Genomic DNA, 21,092 nt, shown 5'->3' with positions numbered 1-21,092 from the left:
ATTCAACTAGTGATAGATTGAGAATATCATATTCAGCAAATAGCCCCTTCTTTCTTCCCCTGTCCATTTATATTGTCATTAAGTTGACAAAATATCATTAAAAATCTGAAATGCAATCCCAATGGAAAATATGCTGGCATCATTTGGATTATAATGAGTTAAGCTAAATAATTTTAACAAATATGCTGGTATTGTCATATGTGTGTGATTACACATTTATGATTGTCCCTACAGATTAAAGAAAAGTGGTCCATATTAAATGGAAGTTTCAAACAATGATGCACTCTGTTTTCTCAATGTTACATTCGTTTAAGGGACATATTAAGCTCATGTTTGCAAGATAATAGTTTGGAAATACACAATGATTTAGAGATAGCATTTCACCATGCTGATCAGTTAGTTTTTTTTAAATTTCTTTAAAAAAATCTATTAGAAAACTAAATTACAAATGCATTATACATTTATATATCCAATACTTACATCATCTTCCAAATTTAAAAATTGGCTAGATGTCAGTGGCTCATACCTTAATACTAGCTGTGTAGAAGACTGAGGCCCAAAGATTGATATTTTCAGCCAATCCATGTAGGAAACGTCATAAGACTCTTATCCAGCAAACCAGCAAATCCAGATAACCAGCAAAAAGCTAGAAGTGGGTCAAGTAATAGAGTGAAAAAGCTAGGGACAATACCTAGACCCTGAGTTCAAGCCCCTGTCCACATACACACATAATAAAAAATATTTAAACTTCAGTAATTGCTTGAAATAGTGAAAAAGTGATCATTATTCTTATTCGATATGTACATAGTTCGCACTTGATCATACATATGGAGATAGCAGCTACCATTCATTATATGTTGAATATATGTTCACTATTTTCTATCTGATTTAATATTGCAATCCATTTTGTCTAAGTTAAAAGTATTGTTTTCTTTTGGTTATAAGTAACAGAAAATAGAATCTGAACTCATTTAGTCTTCCTTTCCTTCTTTCCTTTCTTCTTTTCTTCCTTATCCCTTTCTTCTTTCTTCCTTAACACTGATTTACTCATTTAGCATGGGAACATACGCTATGGGAAATAAAATGTCCTTATGGCCTGTCACACACATTTCTTTTATAATACTTTCCCCACTTAAAGCAACCATCCTGACCTTATAAGACCCTGAAGTCATTTCCACATAGGCCTGAATGGGCAGCATTTCTTTCTCCCATGGCTTGGCAGAAGGCTTGTGGCTAGAGTAGCCATGCAGATCTTATTTAGAGAAGACATATGGAACTATAAGCAAGTATTTTACACCTGAATATTTTGTTAGTAAAATGGCAGTGTTAATATCTCACCTAAAGGGATTGGATTGAATAATATCAGGAAGGGTGAAAACAGAGAGCAAAAGAAATGATAAATCTGAAAGAAGTAGAATAGGTATAATAGCAATAACATGGCATTTTACATGGTTTATTAATTGAACATTTAATATACATAAAGTAAAATGAGTGATAAGAGTATGTAGCAAGTTCTGTTGAGAGGATGGCTACTAGTAAGAGACAGGCGGGATAAGGAAAAAATGATTGGTGAAAGCACTTTGTAAGCACGTATAAAATTAAAAATAAATAAGTGATAAAAAGCTTTTGAAATAATTTTAGAAATGAGAAGAAAGCCAGGCACTAGTGGCTCATGCCTGTAATCCTAGCTACTCAGGAGGCTGAGATCTAAGGATGGAAGCTGAAAACCAGCCTGGGAAGGAAAGTCCATGAGACTGTTACCTCTGATTAACCACTAGAAAACCAGAAGTGGTGCTGTGGCTCAAAGTGGTGGAGCACTAGCTTCAGATCAAGAACTCAGGGACAAGACCCAGGTCAGAAGTTTAAGCTCTATGACCAAAAACAAAGAAAAAAATGAGAAAAGATGGTGAGTGACAGAGTGGGGGAATTTGATTGAGATTAATTACATATCTGGAATGTCATAATCTGTCCCGCTTGTATAATCAATCTACATATTTTTCAAAAAATAACTTATTAGCAGATATTAGTTGATGAAAATAACCTCAAACAAGCAAATAAAAACCCAAGGAATGTAAGAAATCTCAGTAAATTATGAGTACTATTGCCACTGATTTGCATGTCTTTAAGTATCATAGAATACAACAGATATTCTAGAAAAATGATCAGCATGTATATGTATGATGAAAAAAATAGATTAGAAAAGAGGATATTTCTTTTAAAAAAAGCATGTTTTTCACATTTGGGAGAGCGCAATATAAAAATGAATTAACTTTAGAAGTGCAAAAATCTTAAGTGCAATATCTTCAAAACAGGCTTATATTTTTTATTTTGTTTTGTTTATGCTTTTATATGAAACCATTAATTCAACAACTGTGGTACAGATCTATAATCAGTTACCCAGGGAATGGAAATTGGGACAATTGTGAGTTGACTTTAAGCCACTGTCAAATAAGCATAACATGGTAGTTCACAACATTTTTCTTGGTTACTGGGTAGCCATATGTACGAAGATCATGGTAAAAATCCAACAGAGGAAAAAATGAAAGACCTTCTATGAAAGATAAAGCAAAATCAAAAGCCTGTATGTGTGGCTCAAGGGGTAGATTGCTTCCCTAGCAATCACCAAGACCATAGGGTAACCACAAAAAGAAAAATCTAACAGGCTATTTTGCATTTAATATTAATGTCAAAATAACTAGTAATCATACTGATTATTTTTTCAGGCCTCTTTTAAAAAGGACATCATTACTGTGAACTGTGGAGTATGTTTTTCTGTCTAAATATGTAGAAATCAATTAATTTAGGGTTGTAAATGTTTTTATCACTCTCAAAAAAGGATTGCATTGTTTCCTTTTAAGTATGTATGCTTACATTAAATAAAATTAAATAAAATTTAATATCATTTCAAATATATTTTGAAGACTATAAATAATATTGAGTGCATAAACTGAGTAAAAAGCAGTGAAATAAAATTGATTTTTATATTATTTACTCTTGTGTTGGAGATTGAAGCCAGGTCCTGTGCACAGGAGGCAAGTACTTGACTATTGAGCTGAATTTCTACTCTGCTATCCTTCCCCTTTCTCGTCCTCATTGTAACCTCCACAATTGTATTACATTTTTCTACATTCCTGTGTATATGGGGATAGTAATACCATTTAGAGGTTTTTCTAACAAAAGTTGGCACAGTCTAAGCAATAAACATCCTATTACTATTTCCTACAAAGCAACTTGTCACAGTATGAAGTTATGAATAAGATGAATGAGAAATAATTAAAAAGTAAAATAGGCTTCAGATCATATATTGACTATGAGTATTTATTGCAAAAGAACCTTTTGATATTAAGTGAAACCATTCCTATGGAACAGAGCTGAACTCTGTGCAACACAGATTATTCACATTGTGGAAGACAATGCTCACATCTGGATACATAGAAGTAAAAATTGATTACATTCTAATAAGATATATATATATATATACTTGATTTATAACTGCATTGAGGTGTTATTGATTGATAAAACTGTGCATACAAAATGATGCTAATCAAAATCAATTCCAAGACTGGGAAACAAGAGTGTTGTTTTGCTTTTTTTCTTTATAAATGTACTCTGTGAAGTTATATCTTTTTCTTTTATTTCACTCCTTTTTGTAAAAGGTAAAAGGTTTATACAATCTGAAGAGAAACCAGAGTATGTTTCACTCTTTTTTGTATGCATTGTTTTCATTTCTGTTTATTTTGATGCTTTGTGTCTTGTATATACGTTTATCTGAGATGGAGAAGGAAAGGGAAATAACAAAGGACAAAGTGTGAACCAATGTAACATTGACACTCTGAAGACACCATGTTGGAAATGAATTTTAAAATTTGGGTGATAGGGAAACAGAGAGGAAAAATAGGAGAAAAAGAGGAAGGGAGTAACAATGTTTGACAAGAAATGTATTCATTTCTTCACTTATGTAACTGTAACCCCTCTGACATCACCCTTATGATAAAATAAAATTGAATAAAAGTGAACTGCACACATTAGTTGTGTAATGGGTAATTTGTTATGTATATATATTATAATTATCACTCTAATAAACTCATGGTGAAATCTCACTTTTAATTACTACTTTGCAAAGTAGAAGTCTTTATTTTTAAATTTATTTTTTATTGTCAAAGTAATGTACAGAGGGTTTGCAGTTACATACATAGGGCAGTGAGTACGTTGCTTGTCAAACTTTTCATCTCCTCCTTAGTTTTTCTCCCACCTCCCCCCTCCACGGTTCCCTCCTCCCCCTCCCCTGAGATGTACAGTTGATTTACAGCATACTGTCCTGTAAGTATGGCTGTTGCATTCCTTTGCCTTTTAACTTTGGTCTCTCCATTTTGGTGTGCCTGGTTCTGATAAACCTACATACAAAACCTACTGTAGCAAAGTCAGTTACAGTGACAACATGGGTAAAAGCATGGGGAAGAAATACAAAAGGAAAAGGCATTGAAAAAAAAGGCATAAAATTTGTCATAGCTAGAGTCTGGAACCAACCTAGATGCCCCTCAGTAGACGAATGGATCAGGAAAATGTGGTACATATACACGATGGAATTTTATGCCTCTATCAGAAAGAATGACATTGCACCATTTGTAAGGAAATGGAAGGACTTGGAAAAAATTATACTAAGTGAAGTGAGCCAGACCCAAAGAAACATGGACTGTATGGTCTCCCTTATTGGGAATAATTAGCACAGGTTTAGGCAAGTCACAGCAGAGGATCACAAGAGCCCAATAGCTATACCCTTATGATCACATAAGATGATGCTACGTGAAATGAACTCCATGTTATGGAAACGATTGCTATATCACAGTTGTAACTACTTTCAACGTCCCATGTGTATCTGTAGCTTCTACTATTGATGATGTTTTTGTATCACCTTCCTGTGGTTGTATCTACACTATCTCTGTAATCTTATATGAGTATATTGGAAACCGTCTATACTGGTATTAGAACTAGGAAATTGAAAGGGAATACCAAAATTGAGAGACATAGGGTAAAAAAAGACAAACAACTACAAAAGCAATACTTGCAAAACTGTTTGGTGTAAGTGAACTGAACACCTCATGGGGGGAAAGGGTAAGGGGGAGGAGGGGGGTAATGAGCGACAAGGTAACAAACAGTACAAGAAATGTATCCAGTGCCTAATGTATGAAACTGTAACCTCTCTGTACATCAGTTTGATAATAAAAATTTGAAAAAAAGGCATAACTCCATAGAATACATTGAACATAACAACATCAAAAATAAACCATTTATTTCCAAATCATGTAGTTCATTTCTCTTAGCATCATCTTTTGTGGTCATATACACATTGCTATTATTGTGCTCCTTTGCTAGGACTATCCTAAACAAGTACTAATTGTATCCAATGAATGAAACCACAGAATTTATGTTTCTTTGGGTCTGGCTCAATTCACATAGTATTATTTTAAAAATGTGTATTTTACAATGTGAAATTTAAGTATTTACTTTTCCTGAAAAAATAGGCTTATTGAATCATGTAAATATGAAAAATTATATATTTTGTTGAAGGAATAATAAAAGGGAGAGCATCAAAGCATTCATTCATTGTGTACATTCTGAATCTAATCTGGTACCAGCAGTAATTATGAAGAGAGAATGAAATTGCAGGGTGCCATATGTAGACACTCTTCTAGTCTGAATCATATTGATTACATGTAATTTTTATAGCAGGCCTCTTTTAGTTTTATAAGAGAATATGGCAATTAGATGCTTTTCTTTACAACATGATTTATGATTCAATACAAGTGCTGTGGCAAAGCTAGATGAATTTCCATTTGTATTTTCATTGCATTTAAAAATAGCCTGCTTGATATTTTAAGAACTTCAGAACAGATAATGTAACAGTGCTATTACATCTGTGCTTATCTACCATGGTACGAAAAAAGTTATTAAATAACATGTTTTTCTTGCCAGTCCTGGGGCCTGAACTCATGGCCTAAGCACTGTCCCTTGCTACTTTGGGTTTAGGGCTAGCACCCTACCATTTGAGTCACAGTGACACTTCAGGCTTTTTTTTTACATATGTGGGTCTGAGGAACAGATCTGGTTCTTGAATTTAGGGCCTGAACCCTGTCTCTGTGCTTTCTGGCTCAAATATAGTGCTTTAATACTTGAACAATGCTCCAATTATGAATTTTCAGTGGTTATATTAAAGAGTATCATGTATTTTCCACTTAGGCTGGTTTCAAACCTTGATCCTCCCATCTTAGACTTTGGAGTAGTTTGGATTGTATGCATGAGCTACTGATGTTCAGCTCCTGAATAACATGTTTTAATTAATGAAATCCAGAAATTTTCACAACAATCTCTCTGATACAAAAATTAATATTGGATTTTGAAAATTACTGCATTGATGTGAATCAACCTCAAGAGCTTTATATAGAAGTGAGATATTTGTATCTCCATCAAAAACACACATTTCTTTATGCATGTTTCCATAACATTTCAGAGAATGACAGTCACCAATAATATACAATGTGCTAATCCCAAATATTCAGTGAGTCACTCAAAATTTATATGATGGTATTTAAGGAACAATTTTCAAAGTTATAACTTTGATAGAATTTTCAAATTAATTCCTATTAATGACAATCATTTTCTTTTATTTTCTCAAAAACAGAATAGATGTCCCAATAAAATAAAACATTCCCATTGTGATATTTATACTTGAAGTCAATGTTTTTGTTTTTCATTCATTTCTGCAGCAACCCTTAATCCAGATTTGCACTGGTAACAACTTAACAGTGGAAAAAAGCCTCTGGAATGTACATACCTAGCTACATATGATATAATGTTCCAACATTTACAATTCTTCTTTAGTCATTAAACAATAACAATTCCATGGTATTGTTTTTAGAACAAAATCATGTTCTGAACAAAATTTCTTTAGGAATTGAAAGCTTCATGTTAGAGACACTTTGTAAAAACCCTCTATCTATAATGATAACATTGTGAGAAGAATTAAATGAATTGCATCACTGAAAGCCATGAACAATAAAAAATTAATTGGGCCACATGAGGATGGCACCTGTGATGTTGGTCATAGTAGTGTGCAGAAAAGAACAACGATTTCCTCTGAGGTTTGAATAGGGCAGAGATGTGAGATCACCTTCTCTGCTAAAGCCACAAAAGTCCATTTCTTTCACAAATTCAGGAAAAAAATGTAGGCATGTGACACATGTTTGGAAAAAGTATATTTTTATTACTGACTAAAAAATAGGAAGTAGCATGAAATTACTGTCACCTAGGGAGTTTCTGAGCACAGAAATTTGTAAAAGATTGACATGTTAAGAAATCTGATGATTTGGGAAATGTGGAATGAATAAATTGCTTGTGTTCTACCCTATTCTAACATTTGTTACCATTTTACTGGATAGTCCATTGGTATCTTTCTTAAAGATAAACAGTCCATAAAGTTGTTCATGTTCCTAAATAATTTCTCATACTTTACTATTACCACCTTTGTCTCTGTAAAAATAAAATTAATTTTGAATGTGTAAGGAATCACCAGATAAAGATATCTGTGTATAGAATTATTATAACAATAAAAATGTGTGCATGCACAGAATTTATAAAATAAATTCTTAGGTCTAAGATAATCAACAGTGCTCCTATTGAAATATTTCTTAGTGCATATAGGAGATAGTAATGCTTATACTCTAACATACAGTAAGAATGAAATGCTGGGGCTGGGAATATGGCCTAGTGGCAAGAGTGCTTGCCTCATATACATGAAGCCCTGGGTTCAATTCCCCAGCACCACATATATAGAAAACGGCCAGAAGTGGCGCTGTGGCTCAAGTTGCTAGCCTTGAGCAAAAAGAAGCCAGGGACTGTGCTCAGGCCGGAGTCCAAGGCCCAGGACTGGGAAAAAAAAAAAAAAAAAAAGAATGAAATGCGCTAATGAAGGTATTATGAATTACAGAAATTTAACTTAATACTTTCATACGATAAACCCGATTACTCTTTATTGAATTAACCAACTCTCTCTCTCTCTTCTCTCTCTTCTCTTCTCCTCTCTCTTCTCTTCTCCTCTCTCTTCTCTTCTCTCTCTCTCTCTCTCTCTCTCTCTCTCTTCTCCTCTCTCTTCTCTTCTCTTCTCCTCTCTCTCTCTCTTCTCCTCTCTCTCTCTCTTCTCCTCTCTCTTCTCTTCTCTTCTCCTCCTCTCTCTCTCTCTCTCTTCTCCTCTCTCTCTTCTCCTCTCTCTCTCTCTCTTCTCCTCTCTCTTCTCTTCTCTTCTCCTCCTCTCTCTTCTCTTCTCTTCTCCTCCTCTCTCTCTCTCTCTCTCTTCTCCTCTCTCTCTCTCTCTTCTCCTCTCTCTTCTCTTTTCCTCCTCTCTCTCTCTCTCTTCTCCTCTCTCTCTTCTCCTCTCTCTCTCTCTCTTCTCCTCTCTCTTCTCTTCTCTTCTCCTCCTCTCTCTTCTCTTCTCTTCTCCTCTCTCTCTCTCTCTCTCTCTCTTCTCCTCTCTCTCTCTCTCTCTTCTCCTCTCTCTTCTCTTCTCTTCTCCTCCTCTCTCTCTCTCTCTTCTCCTCTCTCTCTTCTCCTCTCTCTCTCTCTCTCTTCTCCTCTCTCTTCTCTTCTCCTTCTCCTCTCTCTCTCTCTCTCTCTTCTCCTCTCTCTTCTCTTCTCCTCTCTCTCTCTCTCTCTCTCTCTCTCTCTCTCTCTCTCTCTCTCTCTCTCTCTCTCTCTCTCTCTCTCCCTCTCTCTCTCCTCTCTGTCCTGAGCCTTGAACTCAGGGCCTGAGCACTGTCCCTGGCTTCTTTTTGCTCAAGGCTAGCACTCTACCACTTGAGCCACAGTGTCACTTCTGGCTGTTTTCTGTATATGTGGTGCTGGGGAATTGAACCCAGGACTTCATGTATAGGAGACAAGGACTCTTGCCACTAGGATATATCCCCAGCCCCAAGTATACTTCTATACTCAGGAAATTTTTTTTTTTAAAGGATGTTTTAAGACTACAATTTGAAAGCACACAAGAAACAGCAACAACAGGAAAATGCTATGTATGAGAAAAATCTCAGGAAAAAGAAGAATATAGAATAGATATTCGGAATGTATTCCTCCCATTTTAAGCAATTCACTGGCATTTACATATAAATACAATTTTATACCTTCAGATAGAAACTAGTGGTTGCCAGAGAAAACTACCTCACTGAGTGGTTTAAGACCCACTATAAACATGTGTTTTGACTAAAGAATAAGCAGGAAAATAATAAACTTTCATTGATAGCTCATGTTACAAACAGAAAGGGAAACCATTAGCTAATTAAAATTTGGCATTAATATGTTTTAGTTATACGGTCATGGACACACATAATAGTGATGAGTTGCGAAGATCAAGAAGATTGCTTAGCTATTGAGTTAGCTGTAGAGTTGTACATAGAAACATAACTCAGAGTAGTTGACTTTCTGAGCTATAAATTTCAGAATGAAACAAATGCCACACTGATGTATGGGTGTTTATTACATTACACACGTAGATATACTCAAATCTATTAGAATTCTGATGGACCAGTTGCCCTAAGTCATACTACACATAGATGTTAGGTGGCCACAGTGGAAGGTAAAAAAGACATAATACATATTTACTAGCATATCAATTATTTTGTGTTCCTGTGTACTTTCCAATGAGGGTCTGATCTCTCTTTCTGAACGGCACTTTGAAAACTACAGTTCTCAAGTTACAGAAGGTGGAAGAGCAGACAGTAGCTCCTTCCACAATGCCCTGCCAATCACTTCCTAGAGACTACTTCTCCCAACACTGCTACACTTGGGATTCAAACTTCAAAAAGTATTTTGAGCAATGTCAAAACATTGGTGATTTCTCAAGAATTAACAGAGTGGCTGAATATATGATAGATGATTTTACCGTTCTTCCTATTTCCTCTCTATTTTTACATAAAGACAATTTTAAACGAGTTTAGAATATTGAATGTACTGCTACTAAAATCCTGACAGACTCAAATTATAGCTCAAGAGATTATTAAGAAGTTAATACGTATTTCCGCTTTGTATTATTTTATTATTTCTTTGTTTTTTTTGTTTTTTGTTGTTGTTGTTGTTGTTTTTCTGTTGGTTGTGGAACTTGAACTCTGTGTTTGGGCGCTGTGCCTGAGCTTTTCATCTCAAGGCTAGTGTTCTACCAATTGAGTAACCGTGCCACCGCTGTTTTTCTGGTAGTTAATTGGAAATAAGAGTCTCACAGACTTTCCTGCCTGTTCTGGGTTTGAACTGCAATCTTCAGATCTCAGCCTCCTAAGTATCTAGGATTACAGGTGTGAGCCACAAGTGCCCAGAATTTTTTTTTTTTCTTTAGAACCACAATGTATGCAAGTTTAGCTGGATTTTTCTATATTTTTCATATTGAAAGTGGAAAGCATTGAGTAAGTACTTTACAGTCATTTTTGTCCAAGGTCACAGAACAGCTTCATTTGTCTAGAATAGGCATTTGAACCCAACTCATAGGTACTATTTCCTACCATTAAATCTTTTTAATAGCTTTCTTTGAATCCATTTCTCTAGATGAGTTCTTAAAACTTAATTTATCAGGCATTGTAGAAAATTACCTTCAAACACGGAACAAGTAGCACAAATTATGAGACTATTAAAATATTTAACTTTATCTCAGAACATGAAGTATAGCAGATTAAGCAATTAAATTCTTATGATTCTAATTTTAATAGTGAAGTTGCATTTATTGTAATTATTATATTTTAATGACATTGTATTTAGTTAAAAATACCTATAGCCAAATGCCCAATGATTTATTTCTGGTAATAAAAATATAATACACATATTTAGGGAAATTAGAAGTTATATTTCTATTATAAAATCAATGCTCTTCAATGAAAGTACTCATATTGATGTAATAGTATTGTGTGTTTCTGCATTCTTACCAGTAATACACTCCTGTTCTTTTGATCCTGATATGAATTTCACTGTTTTTTGTGAATAAGAACTATGTAGATTTTCATACATATTTAACATAAATTCATGTTGAACGCGATGGTCACAGTAGCACACACCCACTACTTTCACTCATTTCAGGAATAATTAGAATTTTTAAGTTATGATTGATGTAGTATAAAACTCTAATTCAAGATATGGTTATTAATTGAGTTGGATTTTGCAAACCAACTGGAAATCTGATGTGTGTCTACTGCTATACCTGTTACCATTGTTGTATAAATCGACAAAATAACTTTATAAGGCCAATAGCAAAATCCATTTCATTTCTATTTTTTATATTCTTTTCAAGCTCATTTCAATTGAAAACACAAACTTATTACTTGATATGTTGTTCTGTTGAATTGCCTTTTTCTTCATTCAAATACAATCACAATGTAAAATATAGGATTAAAATGGAACCCGAATTTGTCTTGTTGAAAATTTTCACACAGGTACAAAAACACAGGCACACATATCTGCACACATGTTACACACCCATAGATATATGTGCTGTTTCCACTAAGACATGTGCAAATAGGTAAGACTTTAAAATCTAGAAGGGAGTATTGCTTACATTATAATAGACCATTAGAAGAACTAAAGTGTTATTGTTCTGTGCAATCAAGCACAGAATTGATAGAGGGAGTCATTCTAATGATATTCTATCATGAATATTCGTGAATGCTAAGAATAGTTTTGAGCTGATTGATTTTGAAGATTCATGAGGGAATCAAATCATCACCTCAAATTCCTGAAAGACTGTGTTTACATAAATAAGTATTTTCTGGCCATGCTGGGCACACATGAGCCAGTACTCATGGATAACCAGATATAGGTATCCTTTCATGATTACTATGCATTGTGACTGCCAGTGAGTCTGCTCACTGTTCTCTGCTTTACAATTCATGTTGGAAAATATTTCTAATAAAATCAACAGATGCATGATATAAATTTGTTGACATTAACAAATGTTTATATTCTCAGCCTGTGAAAGTGCAAGGCAAGTGTTTAATGCTCAATAAAATTTTGAGCTGTACACAATTCCAAACTGTAACCAAACCTTTTTTCACAAGCTGATGTATGCTATATTCAATAAAAGGTTTGATCTTTTATCCCCTTGAAAAAAGATTTTATATACAAAGGTCTCCTTCATTTCTCTCTCTCTCTCTCTCTCTCTCTCTCTCTCTCTTTCTTTTTCTTGTTTTTATCTAAGTGACATATATAACACTAAGGTTAAATTTGAATTAATTTTAACAAAAGTACCTCTTACAGGTCAAATTTGTTCTTCAGTACAATTAGTTCTTATTATTTATTTTGCTTTGTTTACCCCTTTGCAGTTAGTGGAGTATGGAATTAGGGCCTTGCAAGTATGCATGTGTATGTGTGCATGCACATGTGTATTTGTGTGTGTGTGTGTGTGTGTGTGTGTGTGTGTGTGTGTGTGGTCTGTGTTGTAATGTCACATGTCTGTATATGGCTCTTCCTAAGCAATTCAATATTTACATCAATATTGTCTTACTTAAAACTTAGTAAATGTAATTGAAATTTAGACTTTCAATACTTATTATCAGTATCCTAGTGATATATTATTTTCAGCATGAATTTTATTAGAATCTGGTTTTGAATTTGTGTTTTGCAAATTAAAATGTGTTCTAAATGAAGTTTTAAATAGATTATGAATGAATAAACAAAGTCATATAACTGAGAGTAACGTTGAGTGAGCTATCATTGTATTTCTCTAGTACTTCTTTTTTAATTTTTATTTATTTATTTATTTATTTTTGCCAGTCTGGGCCTTGAACTCAGGGCCTGAACACTCCCCCTGGCTTCTTTTTGCTCAAGGCTAGCACTCTGCCACTTGAGCCAGGGTGCCACTTCTGGCCATTTTCTATATATTTGATGCTGAGGAATCAAACACAGAGCTTCATGTATACAAGGCAAGCACTCTTCCCACTAGGCCATATTCCCAGCCCCTCTATAGTACTTCTTGTACGAATGCTTCACTTCAGTATCACTATTACAGGAGATGCACTCAAAAGTGACCCTAATGCATTTGGTTTTTTTGGTTTTTGGTTTTTGGTTTTTCATTCAAGGCCTTGCAAACTTGCTTGGCTTACCTCACTTACTGCTGGAGTTCTTCCTGAGCCATGCATTTTGCTGATTATTTGTAGAATAGAATCACACAGATCTGTCTGCCTAATTTAACTTCAATCTACAATCCTCTTACCTCAGCTTCCTGAGTATTTAGGAGTATAGATGTGAGCTACTAGTGACAGGTTCACTACGAAGACTTAATGAAGTGTATCACACTAAAGTTTTCGACTATACACTGATTCCCTCATATCATTGTAATATTAAATGTAAAACACAATCTTTTAATTTTTACATATGATAACTTACTTTAATTTTATATTGCCCAAATGTTTGCTAAGAAAGCTCACAATATTATAAAATTAGGCACAGTTTATCACTGAAAGCAAGTGAATTACTTTTTTTTTTTGGCCAGTCGTGGGCCTTGGACTCAGGGCCTGAGCACTGTCCCTGGCTTCCTTTTTGCTCAAGGCTAGCACTCTGCCACTTGAGCCACAGCGCCGCTTCTGGCCGTTTTCTGTATATGTGGTGCTGGGGAATCGAACCTAGGGCCTCGTGTATCCGAGGCAGGCACTCTTGCCACTAGGCTATATCCCCAGCCCCGTGAATTACTTTTTGGTTAAACTTATTTTTGCAAAGTGTGAACTAGCAATACTTGTGCTTTCATGACTTATTCAATGTTATACTCAAAAATTGCTGTTACTTCCCTTTTTATATTTAAGGGCTTATTAATAATATTTTTGCTGTGAGACAAAATTTTGGTGCTTTGCTGTTTTAATTCTTGATTTTATTGTGAAGCCATATTAATTATTGATTAAATATTTATAATATGAAGTTAATTCAATAAACAGCAAGTACTGCTAATATTGTTTTACTCTATTTTTTAGATATCATTTCATTAAAAACGGTTGTACTTCCACTTGAGACAGGGCTTTACTTCTGGCTTTTTGCTAGTTATTTGAAGACAAGAGTATAATTTATTATCTTGTTGGATTTGGCTTCAAACCTTGGTCCTCATGTCTCAGGCTGCTGAGAAGCTGGAATAACATGTGTAACCCACCAGTGCCTGGCTGCTGAGAAATTTTGAAATGGTGATGTTGCATTATTAATTAAACTACCATGTTGTTCAGTAGACTTTTGAAATTATCTAATCTAATTGAAATTTCATTATTTGATCAAGCCTTCCCCATAATCTACTTTCAATTCATGGTAACCACCATTTACTTACCTTTTTTAAAATATATTTTTATTATCAAACTGAATTACAGAGAGGTTACTGTTTCATACATTAGGCATTGGATACATTTCTTGTACTGTTACCTCGTTCCTCATTCATCCCTCCCCCTCCCTCTTTCCCTCCCCCCTCCCCCCCAAGAGTTGTTCAGTTGTTCAATTCATTTTCATCAAACAGTTTGTAAGTATTGCTTTTGTAGTTGTTTGTCTTTTTTTACCCTGTGTCTCTCGATTTTGGTATTCCCTTCCAATTTCCTGGTTCTATTTACCTTTTAATTCCATTAAAAATACAGAAAAAAATGTGTTTATTTTCTTTCTGTGCATTGTATATTTTACTTGACATACATCTCCTCAAGTTCACCTAATTCAAATCAGATTTGAGAATGAAATAGAATTATTTTAAGCTGATTGGTATTAAATTGTGTGCATATATATTCTGCATCCATTTATATTCTAATGGATATTGAGGTGAGTTACACTTCTTGGCCATTACAAATAATAGTGCTATGAAAACGAGAGGATGGACATCTCTTTGGCATTGTGAGTTTTATTTCCTCGGTGTCTCTAGCTAGCAAGAAGGATTGTTGGATCATAGAGCAGTTCTCTTTTTACTTTCCTGAGGCATTTCTTTCATGTCCCCCTTAAGAACTGTATTTAAATTTACTCTTACCAACAGTATATACAAGTTCCTCTTCTCACATCTTCTCCACCACTTAGTGTTCATCTTTTTTAAAAACAGACTTTTTCACGTTAAAAGCATCATATTATATTGTTGTATTCTTTTACATTTTTCTATGCTTATTATTGTTGGATGCTTTTGCCTAAACAACTTATATATATATATATATATATGTGTGTGTGTGTATATATATATATATATATATCATTATTTGGCCATTCATAAACCTAGTCCATTTTTTCTTACAAGTACATATACATAGATAGAACTGCATGTATATAGATACATGAATATGTAATACATCCTTACTAGATATATGGTCCCGAAATCTAATTTCCTATTACTTGTCTCTACCAAGTTGGTTGTTCACTTTGCTGTGCAGAAATTTGCTAATTTAATGTATTCCTATTCCTCTATTCTTCCTTTGTTGTGTGTGTATTGTATTCGTATCGAGAGGATGATTACACAAACCAAATCATGGATATTTTACTTCTTTTTTCTTGTAATAATTTCAGAGAATTGAGGATTTCACTTGTCTTTAATCTTTCCAGTTGACTTTTATGTGCAATGATCTATATTTACCTAATTTCATTTTTATAAATGTGGATAACAAGCTTTACCAGCAACAATACTTGATGAGTTTAAGTTTTCCCTAGAGTCCATCATGTGTGTTTATTGAAGTAACAGATATTTGAAAGTATATACGCTTTAACAAGATAGTAAATTTCTTATTAAGTTACCGACTTGAGTAGATTTACTTTGCCCACTAAGTGGAGAATTTTTTTCATGCAAAGAAATGTAATCTTGTGTTTTGTTTTCTTTGTAAAGCTGGTTCAGTGAAGAGAAAAATGTTCCTCATGAAACATTTATTTTCAATTGTGAGTCATAAGGAAACTATTTGTTTTATTATGCCATAGATATAATACAACATGAAGTTTCATAGCAGATAAAGATAGATGAGTGAGTTACAAGCCCACCAAGAAAGTTATGTTGACAGACTAATACAAAAGCTTCCTATGTCTTGTTGATAAATTCATCCTCTAACAGTATATTTTACTGAGTGGACTTGACTTCTAAGCTACTCATTTCCAAATGGGATTGTAAAAGGCCACACTCAGTCTTCACAAGTAAATGCTTTGAATGAAGAGTATAATTGAACAAAAATCATAGAAGTGCAATGCATTGTCTATAAATACTGTATGACATTGATTGTTAGCCAAATCCAAGCTACTCCGCAATCTCTCTATCCATCTGTTCCCTTAGAAGAAATAAGGACATATGCAAATGTATTTATATTTACACTTCCTTCCAGAGTGAGAATTTTAGTTTCAGTAAATATGAACTGTCATTCAACTTTTGGAAAAGTGTTTGGGTTATAAATAGGAATGGAAGATAAGGCAGAAAGCCAGGAAAGAGAAAAATTATTTTACTACTTAAACTTGGATCTACTAAGAATGGAATATGGATTAAGATACATAAAGTGAATATACTGTTATCTATAATAAGAAAATTTGTGCCTCATATAAACCATTATGAAACAGAAGAAGATACATTTACTTTAAATTCGAGAAAGTTAACAATTAACTTAAAATGTATGTTAAATGAAATAGTAGAAAAACATACTGGCTGAAATTCTATAATAGTTACTTAATACCAAGTGATACACAAAGAATACCTTCTCTGAGACAGAAATACACAAAACTAGGTCCAGGGAGACTAAATATAAATCAGAAAATAATTGTAGAAAACTGAAGCATGTTGCATTACTGAAATATTCTTGAGGACTGAGATGACACAGCAATTATGACAAAATAATAAAATTTTATATAAACCCATGCACTCTATTTTACAATACAACAACCTAGAAAGTGGCATAAAACATGAAAATTATGTAGTTTAAGATATGAAAATGCTTGAATTTGAAGCTTTTGAACATCTCAACTTAATTCAAAAAATATGAGGTCTAAAGAAAAGGATTTGTTGGCTTATGCTGATGATGGTGCAAGTGTATACAGGATTGTGACTTATTCTTGACAATATTGATGTGAAGTGAATGAAGAATGATACAGACATTATCAAGATGAAAATACATGCAGCATGAAGAGGAGACTCTTACCAAGTATAGGCAATATTATGTGAATAGCAATTAGGTTTGCCAATAACTATCAGTTTAACATGAACATACTAAAAATATTCAAATAAATGCACACGTTTAGACTCCAGTAATATATTTACATAATTTAAAATTTTCTTCCAACACACTATTTTCATAATATTTGGAAATCACAATATTCCAAAAGCAATTACTTAATAGAGATGAATTTGGAAAGTAATGGCTCATCCATTTATCAAAGTGAAGATCACCACTTTTGAGACAAATTTACCTCACAATAGGCTCAAAAATAAATAACATGAGAAATTCATATAGAATCACAGAGATTATTTAATAGACAGTGTAATCCTATGAAGACAAAGCTGGAAACATGAAAGATTATTATTTACAAATATTTAAATATATTGAAACATTATGACACTACATAAAAGCTGGCACACAGATAAATAAAACAAAATTACCTACCACAACTATGTGTACATACACGCAATCACCTGTTCCCTTAAAGCACATAGTGTACAATGAGGAAAGTATAGAGTTCAAAAATTGTTTTGAGAAAGTACCTATTGATGTGAAAAATAATGAAATTGGATGCATACTTCACAAATAAATCAATACAAATTGGTTAAAATTTTACAGAGATGACTCAAATCAGTAAAGTGTGCAGAAGCATCCACAGGGAAGTTTTTATCATTCGGGCCTGGGAAATAAATTCAGGGATCTAACAACAAAATGCAGCAAGTAAAGCAAAATGAGAGAAATGTGAATAAATCAAAGTTTAAAAGTATTGTCAGCTATAGAAATAACATAATAAAAAAATATCTGGAATATAATAAATAAAGAAAGTTAGATGTCACTAAATGATAGGTGCAGTGCTTGAGAAAGTTAAGATGAATGAGTTCTGGAGACCTGCTTAATGACTATGTGCTTATAGCTCTAGTAATGTATCCTTTGCTTAAAAAAATTGTGGAGAGTTCTCATCTTAAATGCTTTACCCACATTTTGAAAAAAATAAAAAGAAAACAACATGAAGAGGCCAAGTAAATGTGAATTACATATAAGTAATTAACTTATTATGGTACAGGTATTTTTGTTTAATATTTGACATATTTAAAGTAATGCTGTTTTTCTTTTTTTCTGAAATAGAAATTTAACTGAGCATCTTGAATCCTATCTGGCAACCCAACACTAACTGGGTCCTTAAAACAATCTTGGTTGCAAGGGACAGGCACACTTTTTCATTGCTGCCTTTTCTCTCAATCGCTGTAATCTCCCATCTGTGTTCCCAGCCCTATCACAGTTAGTCAAAGCAGCACTGCTAACTTCTTATCTCTTGGGTACTATGACTATTGAATACTTCCCTGAACTCATGGCTAGCTCTACCACTTTGAACCACAGCACCACTTTTGGTTTCATACTTGTTAACCGGAGATGAGTCTCACAGACTTTCTGGCCGGTCTGGCTTTGAACACTGATCCTTAGATCTCAGCATTCTGACTAGCTAGAATTAAAGACATGAGCCACGGAAGCCCGGCCAATCTATAAAGTTTCTTTTTCTTAAAGTATTTGGTAGGTGATATTCCTAAAACAAACCCATATATGTGATATTTTCCTAAATATTTTTATCCTTATTATACATACACATACACATTTATACCCATAAGACATGAATTTATGAATCTACAGACTGTATATGGGTCATTTACCGTTCAAAACTTACTTCAGTTTGATAGTATTTATATATTATATAAAAATCCACCAGATTATCTTTAAATATGTGATCTGGAGGTACATAACATTATGTGCATTGTTCACTCTAGGACAAGAATTCACTATTTAAATCAAATAAAAAGGACTCTTTTTAGTTTCAGTTTCTTTTTTCTATTGCAAGGATAAAAGTTACAAAGAGTACATATAAAGAAACAGAAATAGAACAAAATTTCTTCAGAGTGTATTGCATTAAGTTTTAATAGGTCCCCTACTGACAGTTAAACTCCATCACAGGAAAATTCGTAAAGGAATAAACTTGTTATGGTGATTAAAATTCAGAGATTATAACAATAAATGTAATTATTGGTCTATACAGAAACACAGAAAATCATCCCTGCAAAGTTCATGTGTAACAGAATTAATTTCTCGCTTCAAATATGATAGAACTTTATTTTATCAAGTATTTAAAAAAGTGTTGAATACATGATGTGATTATTTTCCTAAAATCTACATAGAGAAAATCATCCAAATAAGTGAAGAATATTATTTCCAAGAAATTGACCATAATTTATATAACTTTAAACATTTACAGATATTTACATTAAAAATGATAAAATCTGTGAGTTGTTGTATAGGCTTTTTAACATTTCTGTGACCTTTGCAACTATGAACCTCTTCTTTTGTCTATGTAAATTATATTGCTACCTGTATTGACCTCTATGTTCTTGTGAGTTTTATATTTTTATATGTACTATGTGAACGGTGAAGGTATATAACATATATATATATATTATACACTTTGCTTTCACTACTTTTAAAATGTTTATATCAACAGATGGCTTTATACATTAGTACTTTAGTCAATTATAGGTGAGAAAATCCATTAACCAAACTGAAATACACACCGTGAGCACTTGTTAATTCATGAAACCAGGTGGTCATAGCCAATTTTCTTTATCTCTTCAGAGAAGGAAAGATTGTTCTGAATATTTTATACACCAGTATTTCATGTTATTATTTACTGACAAGATCTTAAAAGAGAGTGTTACTAGATACTGAGAGGAGAAAATGAGGATAAAAATCCAATTTATATCCTACAAAATTAAGAAGAGTTCAGGGATAGGTGAAATTGTTGAAAGGGATGACGGTGACCAACTACATACTGCATGCATTCATGCGGTGCTTTGTTGAATGTCAACTCCTTTGTACAATTCCTTAAAGGTAATATAAAATAAAAAATTTTTAAATCAACTTTTTATATTTTTACAGATTTCTCTTTCATATTTCCTTCATACCAGTCTATTGATAACATTTCACTTATATTCATCATCTAAGACATTGTTCCTATTGTCTATGATTTCCAAAATGTAGGAAATAAAGAAGTGAGACCTTTTACTTTTTACCAAATACGGTTTATATTAATAAGTAAATGCAATTCTGACAACTAAGCATGAATTAAAGGAATAAAAAGGCAATTTTAGAGATGAATTATTAAATGACTAAATCAAATATAATAAAGTTTCTAATACAGAAGTATACCAAATAATTATAGTAACACCATGCACAATGAGTCACAACTCCCAATTAATAAAAAATGGATTTAGCAAAATAATTTCAAACTGTACACAACTGAAAGAAATGTAAACTTATGAATTAGTAAGGGGAAACTGACAAATACAATCTCAATACAACCTATACAAATCCATAGTATTACTCTACATAAGAAAAAACACTACAGATATCCCAATTGGGAAATATTCTACCAAATACCTAGCCACTTTATCTCAATATTGGTAAGGTGAACAAAAACAATAAAGTCTTCAGAGGTTTCCAAAGCCAAAATTTGGAGAGATGACAACTAATTGTAATGAGTTATCTTAAAGGAGATAAAAGGCATTTAATCATTTATATATGTATATAAATACATATAACATTTTAAGTATATTATATTAGCTCTACTGTGTATAATACAGATGTTACTATGTATACTATACTAGACATATTAAATTGTATATCTAATATGTATTTGATACCATGAATAGTATATTAAGTAATTAAAAAGTATTATTATATGTCATAATATACTATCAAAATATAATATATTAATCTAATTTATTTTATAAAAAAACCCATATAAACATTTAAATATTTTAATTGAAATTTCAATATATGAATACTTTGGGTTAGTACATAAGTAAATATTCCTTTACACCTTCTCTATCTAGTATATGTATTTTTATTATTATGAGCAGCTAAATG

This window comes from Perognathus longimembris, chromosome 3 (genome assembly GCF_023159225.1).
Source record: "Perognathus longimembris pacificus isolate PPM17 chromosome 3, ASM2315922v1, whole genome shotgun sequence".
NCBI classification, from domain to species: domain Eukaryota; kingdom Metazoa; phylum Chordata; class Mammalia; order Rodentia; family Heteromyidae; genus Perognathus; species Perognathus longimembris.
This window is presented reverse-complemented; position numbering follows the sequence as displayed.